At 50.9% G+C, this 12,258-nt stretch overlaps 1 protein-coding gene across 1 annotated transcript in view; it reads right to left on the reverse strand.

The window, feature by feature from the left end:
- ST3GAL2 (ST3 beta-galactoside alpha-2,3-sialyltransferase 2) overlaps positions 1 to 9,615 on the reverse strand; it is a 45,891-nt gene extending 36,276 nt beyond the window's left edge. Inside the window, exon 1 of the mRNA XM_040982391.1 lies at positions 9,532 to 9,615. The gene's annotated coding sequence lies outside the window, so the exon portion shown is untranslated. The remainder of the gene's footprint in view (positions 1 to 9,531) is intronic.
- Positions 9,616 to 12,258: the final 2,643 nt, after the last annotated feature.

Genomic DNA, 12,258 nt, shown 5'->3' on the forward strand with positions numbered 1-12,258 from the left:
GGGGTAGAAGGAGGACTCCCCAGATCTGGCTGGCTGAGAAGCAGAGTAACCCTGAGACTTAAAAGAAATAGGAAAGTTTGAGAGTCACCAGTCGGCCAGAGCCCTGGTCCCATTCCTTGGATGGCTTCAAACTCCTGGGTCAGGCTCAGAATCAGCTTGGCCTTGCCCGCGTGGCACCCCAGAGCAGACCTCATCTGACCCTAGATGTGGAAGGAAGCTAGCAGCTGGGCCAGGCCAGGCCAGGCCAGACCAGGAAAACCCAGCTGGATAACTGCCAGGGACTGTGTTTTAGAGGAGACAGAGATGATAGCAAGAGCAGCACTACAAGATACTGTCAGAGTCGGTGGGGCCTCAGAGGGAAGGCAGCTGTCCTGGAGTGAAAAAAACCAGGAGCCTATCTCTTCTCTCTTATCAGGCTGACCCCTGGCAGCCTTGCAGCCTGTGAGAACAGTCATTAACGAGCCCGCCCACACTTCCTGCAAACACAATTCTTCTGTGACCAGCTCAGTCCAGCCACAGGCTGCTGGAAAGCCTGGCCTTCCTCCCAGGGTAGGGCTTGAGGCCCTATCTTGTGGCCAGACCCCTCCATCCTGCCCTCCTCCTCGGACAAGACCCAAGAGACCATTTGCTCTGCTCCATCTGGTCTCCTTGCAGTCCCTAACAACTCCTGTCTTTCAATTTGGACTTTGCATGGTGCCATGTGTTTATGTTTCCCCTGGACTAGGAGGTATCACCCAAGCTGGCCCCCAAGCCGATTCTCCACCCCTAGCAAATGTCTGTCATGTGACCATGCTATGACATGTGATCAGCCTGTCACCACTGGCTAGAGTAGAGTAGAGCACAGGACAGAGGGGGATGGGGTAAAGTGCAACAGAAACACACAGGAGCCCTATTAACAGTCCCCTTCCCAGGCTTAATCAGTGACCAGTGCAACATGAGAGGAATGAGAGACCAGGCAGGTTTTGTTTGACCGCATTCAGGACAGCCAGATTTAGAGCTGGGAAATGGGCAGGAAGAACCACTGAAAATGGGGGTGAAGTTTCCTTACAGACAAGACCCTAGGCTCTCCGAGGAGATGCTGGAGCTGGCTAGCTGTTGTTTCAAACAAGCAGGTCAAGAGAAGGGCAAGGCGATAATCAGACTTCTAGACCACATGTAGGCATCCTGGGACCCCAATGCTCTACAGCACTCCTCTACCAACCAGGTACTTTGGAAGAAAATACTGGAACAGAAATTCAAACTGTTTATTCATAGATGAGAATTCTGTGAGGTGACCCAAAGAGGGAACAGCAACGTGCTCTGAGCAGAGGGCTCAGAAACTAAGGCACCAAGAACCCCATATGTTTACAACAACAGAGTCTGGACAGTGAAAACCCTCAGGTCCTCTGGGATCCAAGCAAAAAACTGCTTCCCCCTTGTAAGCGCCAAATAGCCCTGCTCTGACACTCGGGGAGCCTCAGCCAGCCCTGGTTTCCTCCTGAACCTGCTGGCTGCCAACAGAAACCCTGCAGACTCCTCTCCCTGCTCTGCACGAGGTGAATGGCAAACAGGTCCACAGACCCAGGAAAGGCAGGAATGGAATATCTTTCTCTCTGTATCTCCTTCTCTATGTATATCTCCCTTTCCAATAAAAGATTAATAAGTCTTAAAACAACAACAAAGCCTCATGGGGATGCAAGTTAAGCTGCCATCTGGATTGCCAGTACAAATATTTGCTACTCTACTTTCAAACCAGCTTCCTGTTATCATGCCTGGGAAAGAAGACAATATGAGTACCTGAGCCCCTGCCACATACATGGGAGACCAGAAGGAGCTCTGGACTCCTGGCTTCAGCCTGGGCCAGCCATGGGTATTGCAGCCATTTGGGGCAGTAAATCAGCACACAGATCCGATCTCTTTCCCCACTCCATTTTTCTCTTCAAATAACTAAATAACTATCACTTAAATATTTATTTATTTATTGTTATTTAATTGAAAGGCAGTGAGAGAGAGAGAGGAGCAGACAGTGTGAAAGAGAAAAAGATTTCTATTCACTATCTCACTCCCCAAATGGCAGAAGGCTGAGCCAGGCTGAAGTCAGGAGCCTGGAGCTTCTTCCAGGTCTCCCACATGAGTGCTGAGGCCTAAGCACTTAGACCATCTTCTACTGTGTTCCCAGGCGCATAAGCAGGAAGCTGGATTGAAAGTGGAGCAGCCAGGCCTCAAAATGGTATCCATATGGGATGCTGACATCACATGCAAAGGTTTAACTTGCTATACCACAATGCTAGCCCCTAAATAATTATTGAAAAAAAAAACATGCTCACATTCATCCAAAAAACTTATTCACTGTTGCTCTAATGTCAGGTGTGCATTGTTTTTTGGGCACTAAGGAAATTCCTTCATTAAACAGTTGCCACTTTGACCTTGAGTTAAACCTCCTTGACTCAGACTGTTTACTGTTCTCTTGGGCAGTGCACTGTAGCCCACACCTAGACTAAGCTGGAGCCCCAGGAACCAGCCAGAGGTTTAGCAGGCATGGGTTCGTAGAAATACTGAGCATGTTCAGACAGAATGAACAGAGAAAAGGCTGACCCTTGGGAACGCCCTATGTGATCTGGTGTCACAAACTTAGGACACCTGCAGCTCCCTGGGAACCCAAGAGACAGAAATGACCATCAGAGGCTTTGGGGGTACATTCCGCCCCCTGACTCCACCTCTCCCACCCAGCCTCACAGCTTATGCTTGCTATCTGTTTTCAACACAGGTCACAGAAACTTTCGCTTCCTCTTGGCACTGATACCAAGTTGCTATCTGTACCAACTGACTGGTATTTTATATTGAACTGAACTTGAGTGGGAAGGAGGACAGGGGGTAATCTCACCCACCCATGGGGAAGTAGCACTGGTACCAATGTCCCTTAAAACTCAAGAAACTTTGCAAAGGGAGGCGGGTAGAGAAGGTCACATGGAGTGTAGTGGCAGTGTGGCAACAGGGAAAATCCCACCTTACTTAGAACTTTTCCCACAATCCACTTATCACCCTCCCTTCTTCACTACTAGTCACATCCCTTCCAAAGCCCCTTTAGGCACAAAAACAAGTAACTTGTTGGTTTTTTCATCACTAGAGTAGACCCCTCCAGATCAGCAATTTCCCTCTGCAGCTGATTTTCTTCCCTGAAAGCTGCTGAGACCAGGAAGCTATTCCCTGCCAGAAGCTGCAGGACCTCCCACTTGATTCCTTCAGGTGGGAAAAGGCAGACAGGGAGAGGAGAGCTCCCCAGATCTAGTTAGGTCCAACAACACAGAACCTCTTGAGCCCAGCAGTGCCATTCTTCCAGGAGCTGGAGAGGTCTGTCTTAACCACACAGAAGTGAGACTGCCTTCTCTGTGTCTCCACCCTATACCCAGCCAAAAAGAAGAAAGGGGAAAGGACGCTGTCAAACACCAAATGCAAAGTGGGGGAAAGGAACTGGGATGTGGACAAAGTCCCAGAGGCAGGAGACCCAGCAGGTCCTGGGGGCTCCCTTCCCCCAGCAGAACCACCCCCCTTACACCTCTGGGACTTCCTCCTCCACAGAGAGGATCAGAAGACCTGCAGGAAGGAGTTGCCCACCAACCTGTTACCATACCTGTGTGTTGTTGTGGAGTAAGATTGCTGCACAAATACACAATGAGGGATGGGTCTTTGGGAAAGCAGTTAAGTCACCACTTGGTATGCCTGTATCCCATCATGTTAGTGTGTCTGGGTTTCTGGGTTTGAGTCCTGCTTCTCTCTTTCTCTCTCTCCTTTTTTTTTTTTTTAAGATTTATTTATTTATTTTTATTACAAAGTCAGATATACAGAGGGAAGGAGAGACAAAGAGGAAGATCTTCTATCCGTTGGTTCACTCACTCCCCAAGTGGCTGTAATGGCCAGTGCTGCTGCACCGATCTGAAGCCAGGAGCCAGGAACTTCCTCCAGGTCTCCTACGTGGGGCAGGGTCCTCTTGTGCCAGGCCCTCTTGGTTTTTTAAAAAAATTTATTTATGTATTTTTTATTGGAAAGTCATATATACAGAGAGGGGGAGGGAGAAAGAAGATCATTCTGATGATTCACTCCCCAAGTGTCTGCAACGGCTAAAGCTGCGCCAATCTGAAGCCAGGAGCTTGTTCCGGGTCTCTCATGCAGGTGCAGCATCCCAAGGCTTTTGTGCCCTCCTCACCTGCTTTCCCAGGCTACAAGCAAGAGGCTGGATGGGAAGCAGGGCTGCCGGGATAAGAACCAGTACCCATATGGGATCCCAATGTGTTCAAGGTGAGGAAGATAGCCACCAGGCTGCTGCACTGGACTTTGAGTCCTGGCTTTTCATGAACTCGCTTGGAGGCAGCAGACCATCAGTCAAGTACTAAGATCCCTGTCACTCATGTGTGAGACTCTAACTGAGCTCCTGGTTCCTATCTTTAGCCTGACCTAGCTCCAGATATTGTAGCATTTGGGGAGTGAACAAATATATAAAACATCTCTTTGTCTCCCTCTCTCAGTCTTCCCTCCTTTCAAATAAATATTTTTTTGAAAAAAAAAACTAAATAATGTTAGCATCTATATGAAAACAAACAAAAATTAGATTTTTTCCTCTAGGTATTTCTTGTCCAACTTATAGTAACAGAGTAGTAACTGCTTTGTTAATAGAAGGTAATATTGTATCCACTTGCGCTGCAACTAACAGGCAGAGGATCTCGGCTCTGAGAAGAACTTTCTCTTCCTGCCATTCATTCCTAGAAGAGGAAACTCCCCAAGGGCTCAGCTAGAAAGTTGAGGGGCTATGGGTGGGATGGTGGGGGAGGTGATAGTAGGAATGGAAAACAGTCAGCTCCCTGCAACCTTAGGAAAGACCTGAATGGCAACACTCATGCTAGATTGAAAACATGTTGCAATTACAACAACCATTTGTAAATAAGCAACAATAACTACCTGAAAATGGCTGGTTAGGGACACAGGCAGGCATTCCTGGTAAAGCCTGTTTTCCCCAGAAAGCAGGCCAAGTTTAGACCGTCACCTCACAAAAATGTCACTTAGAGATGCCTACCCACTTAATAGCTAGCCAGGATTTTTTTTTTAATTTATTTATTTTTATTGCCAAATCAGATATACAAAAAGGAGGAGAAACAGAGAGGAAGATCTTCTGTCCGCTCATTCACTCCCCAAGTAGCCACAAAGGCCAGAGCCAAGCTGATACAAAGCCAGGAGCCTGAAGACTCTTCAGGCTCTCCCATGAGGGTGCAGGGTCCCAAGGCTTTATGCTGTCCTCAACTGCTTTCCAGGCCACAGACAGGGAGCTGGATCAAAGTGGGGCCTCTGGGACATTAATCAGTGCCTATATGGGATCCTGGCACATGCAAATTGAGGACTTTAGCCTCTAGGCTACTGTGCCAGGCCCAGAACTTATTAACAAGCATTCTCAGCAGACAAGGAGTGTCTGGGGAAGAGTTGAGCCAGGCAGGCCCTTTCTCTCTTAAAGGCTCAGAGTGTTGCTAAACATTTGGGAGAAGCTGGGGATTGGAAACTGAAAGAAGAGCAGAGGAAGGAAAGGGAGGGCCACCCTCGCATGAAGCAGGGAGGGAAGAGATGCTGAAGCATTGAGCTACCCAAGGAGTACCTGGTACCAGTACCCAGCAGAAGGACCCTGGGATTTACGGCCCCACCTTCTCAGAGCGAGCCCTCAAACCTGAGATGACTGAGGGCCCGATTAAGTAGCTTGCCAGGGTTGTGGTGTACAATCAGCATCACGGTAATCCTGTAAAACAAGGGCATGCCATCCTCCCTTCCCACCCCCCAACTCCTCCTGGATGCCTGCTTTAGCTCCAGGAACCAACATTCTCCAATGTTGAAATGCCAAACTCCAGCCAGTCTGATGGCTGGGAAGATGGTCTTTACTTTCCCACTTTTGATCCAACTCCTTACTGGTCATCAGGCAAAGCAGCGAAAGATGACCCACGTATTGAGCCCTTGCCACCCATGTGGGAGACCAGAAAGGAGCTCCTGGATCCTGGTTTCAGCCCGGCCCAGTCCTGATTGTTGCAGCCATTGGGGAGTGAACGAGCAGGATGGAAGATTCTCTTTCTCTTCCCATCATTCTGCCTTTCAAATAAATAAGTAAGCAAATCAAATCTTAAAGAACAAACAAAAGACTTGAGTTTCAATTACACATTCTCCTACTGGAATTTGGGCAAGTCTTGTAAGTTTGACACATATCTTATCTTTATCTGTGAACAGTGACAATGCTGCCAATCTTCCAGTGTGGCTGTGTGGCTCTGCCAGCATATGAGAACACCTAGTAGCACAGCTCCTGGCTAGCAGACAGCACTCCATGAATGGCAGCCATTATTCAAGCTATCAGAATCCTTTCACATAAAATGGCTCAGCAACTGGCTTAGCAGGTGCCAGCTGGAGCATCAGAATGATGAGCCCTGGTGCCGCTGTGTGACTCACAGTGTACTTCTCTGTTCCTTAGTAATCCTACCTGGGTGTATTACCTGCCTTTTAAACCTGTTAGTGGCCTGTAAAACAACAAACAGGAAATGTTTTGCAAAGCACAACATAACTCCTCCTCTTTGGTGTACAAATCAGATTCTCGAGCATCCTATTTAGTGGGCAGGACTTCACCTGGCAGGTGCCCCAGGCCACTCAGACTAAGAGACAGATGCAGGACACAAAGGGCTGCCTCACATCTGCCTTATTTTGTGCATGCAGTCACTCTTTTCCAAAGTTTTACCTTCTCAATGTTCTGTTTGATCATGTGTCCCTTCTAGCCAATAATCAACAGCACAAGGTTTATAGCAGGACTGGTGTCCCAGACACAACAAGTCTCCCGTCTCATGAGCACAAACAACCCTAGGCAGAATCAGCATGGAAAAGCAAAAAAGAAAAGAGGCCAAATCTGTGTAATTTACAGAACAAGCTTGACTCCAGAAGCAAGGAGGAGAGGTCTCTCATAAGACCTCCATCTGAGGGAGGCATTGGACACAGCAATTAAGACACTGCTCGGGACACCTGCAGCCTCTTCCTAGTGCCTGGGTTCAAGCCCTGGCTGCAGTCCCAATTTCAGCTTCCTGCTAATCCGCATCCTGTGAAACAGCTGATGATGGCTCAAATGCTTGCGTTTCTACCACCCACATGGTAAACCTGCATAGAATTCCCAGCTCCTGGCTTTGCCCTGGCCCATACCAGCCCTGGCTATTGAGGGCATCTGGGGAGTAAACCAGCAGACAAATCATCCCTCTCTGTCACTCCTTCCCTTTCATATAAAATGCAATAAAATAAAACTTTGCACCTGTCTGTGTTAACTTCTTAAGCAACTGTAAAGGACTCAAATGGGTAGTTTTCAAAATAAGAGCCTCGAGGGGCTCGAGAGAGATGCCAGTTCTAGGTGCCATCTATACTGATCAAGCAGAAAACTCTGGAATGGGTCCAGCAATCTGTACTTTAATAAGCTCTCCAGGGAATCCTAATGCCTGGATCAAGTGTGAAGAACCCTGCCCTAGATTCTTAACCATGAGACCCTCTGCTTTAACTCAAATACTGACTGGAGCCAAGTACTGAGTCAGACAGTGATGTTTCAGAAACGAGCACACATCAGAACATCCATATCCAACAGATAGAGTTCACAGGCACCATCAGACAAGATGGAATGTGGCATTGAATAATGCAAAGGGACCTCTTTCCCACTCCTTCCCCCACTCTGCTCCTCAGATCCTGAGACTTAGCATGTAGTAAGGAGGCAAACGTTCCCAGGCAGCCACACCCTGAGAGCTTGAAATAGGCTCTAGCTGAGGTTTTTAAGCTCAAAAAAAAAGTTGCTTGGGGTGTCCTCTGGTGCCACAGCCCATCATAACAAGGGCACTCAGGGGTAGGGCCACTCCCACAGGTCCCCAGCAATCTTGTACTCCAGGGTATAGATGTAGACATAAACACCAGTACAGACAGCTGGCCCCCTAGTGTCCCTTCCTACGCTCTCAAGTTACAAGGTTAAAAGTATCCTAGTCACAGCTGCAGGGGAGCAGTGGGTGGGGGTCCTGAAGCAGAGAACCATCTGGCTCAGATCAAGACTGCTCATTGAGACCCCACCAAACTCCCACAGCGCCCACTCCCTCCCACTGGGAAACTGGGGACTGGAATAGAAGGAAACAATGAAGAAAAATCTGTTGAAGGAAGATGACAAGACAAAACAAAACGGAATTGCCCTGGCAAGTCTGTGCCAACTCTTGGAGCCCTTGTCCCCTCTTCCCTTCACATCCTGAGCACCACAGCTACACATGAGATCACCGCCCACAGATGCTGGGCTTCCTGCCCCAAGAGCTCACAGCACCCAGCAGGCATCCTTCTCTCGGCAATCAGGGTGACGACCCCCTCCCCGCAACATCTAAAAGCCGGAGGCAGCACACGAGTGTGTGGTCTCCCAGAGTCCTCTTCCTAAAGATAGGTGCCAGCGCCGTCCCTCACAATGGGACTGCAGTGCCCCTGCCCACACAGAAGAAGAACGAATGGCCCACCAGCTCCTTCACATGTGTCCCAAAGACAAGGCAGGACTGTGAGTTACCCACCAGGTCCCTGACCCCCTCACTTTGCAGGTCCCTTTCCACCACCCATCAGCTCCTCTCCTTTCCCTCTCTGCAGACCACCACCAGAGACCAATCTCTGGTCCCTGGTGCAGGTGGAAAGCAAGCTGTGAGGCACATGCAGCTGGTCAGAGACAGAAATCGGAAGGCTAACTGGAGCCAGCGAGCAAGCAGACAAGGGGAGGCGAGGGTGATTGTTTTACAGAGAGGGCCAACAGTGGAACATGGGAAGGAGAAGGGGGCAACACACGTGGTAGAAGGCTAACGGGGAGACAGGCTGAGCTGTAGCAGCAGGGGCTGGGAAGTTTAGTCCAGCCAAGGACTGGAGGGAAGAAAAGACTTCCACTGCAAGGCATGGAAGGGACACAAGAGACCAGACACCGCGCTCAGGCCAGCTTCCTGGTGCATTGACCAAGTTTGTGCCTTGCACTGTTGTCTCAAAGTGGGAAAGAGGTCAAGCTGTTAGGTCTTATCAGAAAGAACTGGGCCACTCAGGGTGCTGAGGTTAGTGCCATGTGGGGAAAAGGGAACGAGGAGGGGTGATGATGGTGGAACCAGCCCCCTTGGCCAAAAGGCACGGGGCAGGGGTCCCCAGGTAAGGCAGAGGCCGGAGTGCCTCGGGGCTGGGGGTAGCTATTAGGTAGTGGACTGCAAGTCGGGGCTGGGGTTGGGGGTCTCCCGGCAAACAGTGGAACAGGAGCGCCTGGGAGGCTGGGAGCGGCTTGCCCTGCAGGAGCAGAAGGCGGGGATCCGGACCGAGGCCAAGACGAGCGGACCCCCCCCGCCCACACGGGGGTGCCTAGAGCCCCGACCCGGGGGAAGTTATACGGCTGGACGGATCCGATTAGCCTGGGCCGCCGGGCCAAGCCAGCTACCCGCGCAAGAAGAGGTCTGGGGCAGCCCAGAGGCCCCGGGGCGCCTCGCATCCCACCCGCCTTCATCCCCGCCCGCGCACCTCAGTCAGCGCCGGGCGCCGCGCGGGCCATGCTTGCTGCTCCTGCTGCTGCCGCCGCCGCTGCTGCCGCCCGCTGCCGCCGCCCGCGTCCAGACCCGTTAGCTCCGCAGCTCTCCCGTCCGCCCGCCGCGGGCCAGTCCCGCCCTCGCTCAGCCCAGCCCAGCCCTGCCCAGCCCAGCCCTCCCTGAGAGCCGCTGCCACAGCCTCAGCCCGGCCCCTCCCCCCACCCCTGCCCGGGTTGAAGGGAAGATGGGGGGGGGGGGGAGGAGAAGGGCTCCCCCCTCCCCATTCACATCCTCTCAGTCTCTCCCCTCCCCGCCCCTCCTGCAAGCCCATGAGCATGCTGGGATATGGAGTCCGACTGGCTTTAGGCGGCCAGGGCCGTCGCGCATCTTGGGACTACCACTCCCAGAAGACGGCGCGCGCACTCCGGGCGTTCTGGGCTCTGTAGTTGTACAGAAGGGTCCTCCACGGCGCAGGGAGGGAGAGAGAAGCGGGGAGAGTCGAAGCGAGGGAGGGGAAGTCGCCTTTCCCTGAAGGCTGGGCAGCTGGGCAGCTGGGCAGCTGAAGCCCAAGGCTTGAGGTCTACAGTGAGTGACCTGTGCCCCGGCTGGTTACCTGTACAAACCAGCCAAGGATGCATCTCAGACTTGGTTGAGGCCAGCTGGGGCTAAGCCCTGCGTGGAGGAACAGCTCCCTACCGTGCTTGACAAGCCCGAGCTGCGGTGGGCTTGCTGCGCCCAGGCCTGAGTGTGTCTTCGTCAAACGTAGTGTGCCCCACATGGGAGACAGTGGCCTCAACAACTGAGGCACCTCATCGGTCCAGTCGGCCTCATCGTCGCCCTCTCAGTTTCCAACCGTTAAGGGTCAGGTGTCCGTGTGCATTTACACATTTTTTGCTTTCCGCGTCTTTTCTTAGCACAATCTTTCCCCAACTTCCAAATCTAGCTAAAAACCTTCTGTAAAGCCCCAGGTGGAAGACCGACCACTTCCCTTCCTTCACTTCTTCCCCGCCCACAGGCCAGTGATTCTCAAACCTCAGTGCACCCTGGAGAGTTTATTCAAACGCAGGTTGCTGCCTCTGCCAGCTGTGTGCTCCTCCATGGCTCTAGGGTGCTCCCCCAAATTTGCATTCCGGATGAATTTCCTGCTTGTGCTAGTGGTGGAGAACTCCTGTGATAACCAGTGCTATTGGTGTGTAAGCCACGCAGGTGTCAGTCCTTGGGGGAACCCAGCCTTGCTTGGAGTTCCTAGCTCCTGACTTTGCCATAGCCAAGTGTCACATGAACCAGCCTGAACCAACCAATAAAATAAAAGATCTCTATCTCTCTTTTTCTCCCTCTCAGTTGGCCTTTCAAACAAATACAAACTTTTAATTTCTTTTGGGGCCTGGCAAAATCGTCTAGGCTAAAACCCTCACCTTGCATGCACCAGAATTCCATGTAAGCACTGGTTCATCCTAGCTGCCCCATTTCCCATCCAGCGCCCCGCCTGAAGCCGGGGAAAGCAGTTGAGGACGGCCCAAAGCCTTGGGACCCTGCACCCGTGCAGAAGACCTGGAAGAAGCTCCAGGCTCTTGGCTTCAGATGGGCTCAGCTCCAGCTATTGTGACCACTTGGGAAGTTAACCAGCAATGGAGGATCTTTGCTTTCTGTCTTTCCTTTCCTGTAGATCTGCCTTTCCAGTAAAAATAGACAAATATTTAAGAAAAACAAAAAAAAAAAGAAGTGGAGCTACTAGGACTCCAACTGGCCTCAGATGGAATGCAAGGGCCACAGGTGGAGGCTTAGCTTGCTATACCACCACATTGCCCAATCCCACCCCACCCCCAGGCTCTTTATTTTCTGCTGAGCTGAGAACCCAACAGAACCTAGCCATTAACAGTAAATGTGGGTGACTTCCAGGTATCAAGGACTAGAACTCTGCTGCAGAAGGCTGTTCTGGCTATTGCAAGAGAAACGTTTAGCTACTAGGCTACTGCGTCAGGCCCTGAAATGTATAACTTTCTTGTAATTATCTGTCTATGGATTATTCAGAAGGAATTCAAATGCCCTTTCCTGGGCAGGATGCTTCCTTCAGTTCCGATGAGAGAGCCTATACCATCATTCTTGCTACCACCCAATTTTATACTGAACTGGGTTTCCTCAGTTCCCCTTGAGAGTAGTGATTGTAGGTCTGGAATTTTGCCTGAGTTTTCCTTCTTCAGAAAGATTTGTGTCAGATGCCTCAGTACCATGAAGGCATTCTTATTTATGCCATTTATTTAAAAGAAGCATAGCTGGGCTGGCACAGTAGCCCAGCAGCTCAAGTCCTCACATCGCATGCACCAGGATCCCATATAGACGCTCGTTCATGTCCCGACGGCCCTGCTTCCCATCCAGCTCCCTGCTTGTGGTGTGGGAAAGCAGTTGAGGACGGCCTAAAGCCTTAGGAATCTATACCCAAGTGGGAGACCTGGAAGAGGCTCCTGGCTTTTGGCTCCTGGCTTTGGGTCACCACGGCTCTGGACGTTGTGACTGCTTGTGGAGTGGATCAGTGGCCAGAGAATCTGCCTATCTGTATCTCCTTCTGTCTGACTTTACAATAAAAATAAAATTTTTTAAAAAAGATTTATTTATTTGTATACAGACAGAGGAGAGGCAGAGAGGAAGATCTTCTGTCCAATGATTCATTCCCCAAGTGACAGCAGCGGCTAGTGCTGCACCGATCTAAAGACAGGAGCCTGGA

Source organism: Ochotona curzoniae, unplaced genomic scaffold (assembly GCF_017591425.1).
Source record: "Ochotona curzoniae isolate NIBS_2020 unplaced genomic scaffold, NIBS_Ocur_1.0 contig_3622, whole genome shotgun sequence".
NCBI lineage: Eukaryota > Metazoa > Chordata > Mammalia > Lagomorpha > Ochotonidae > Ochotona > Ochotona curzoniae.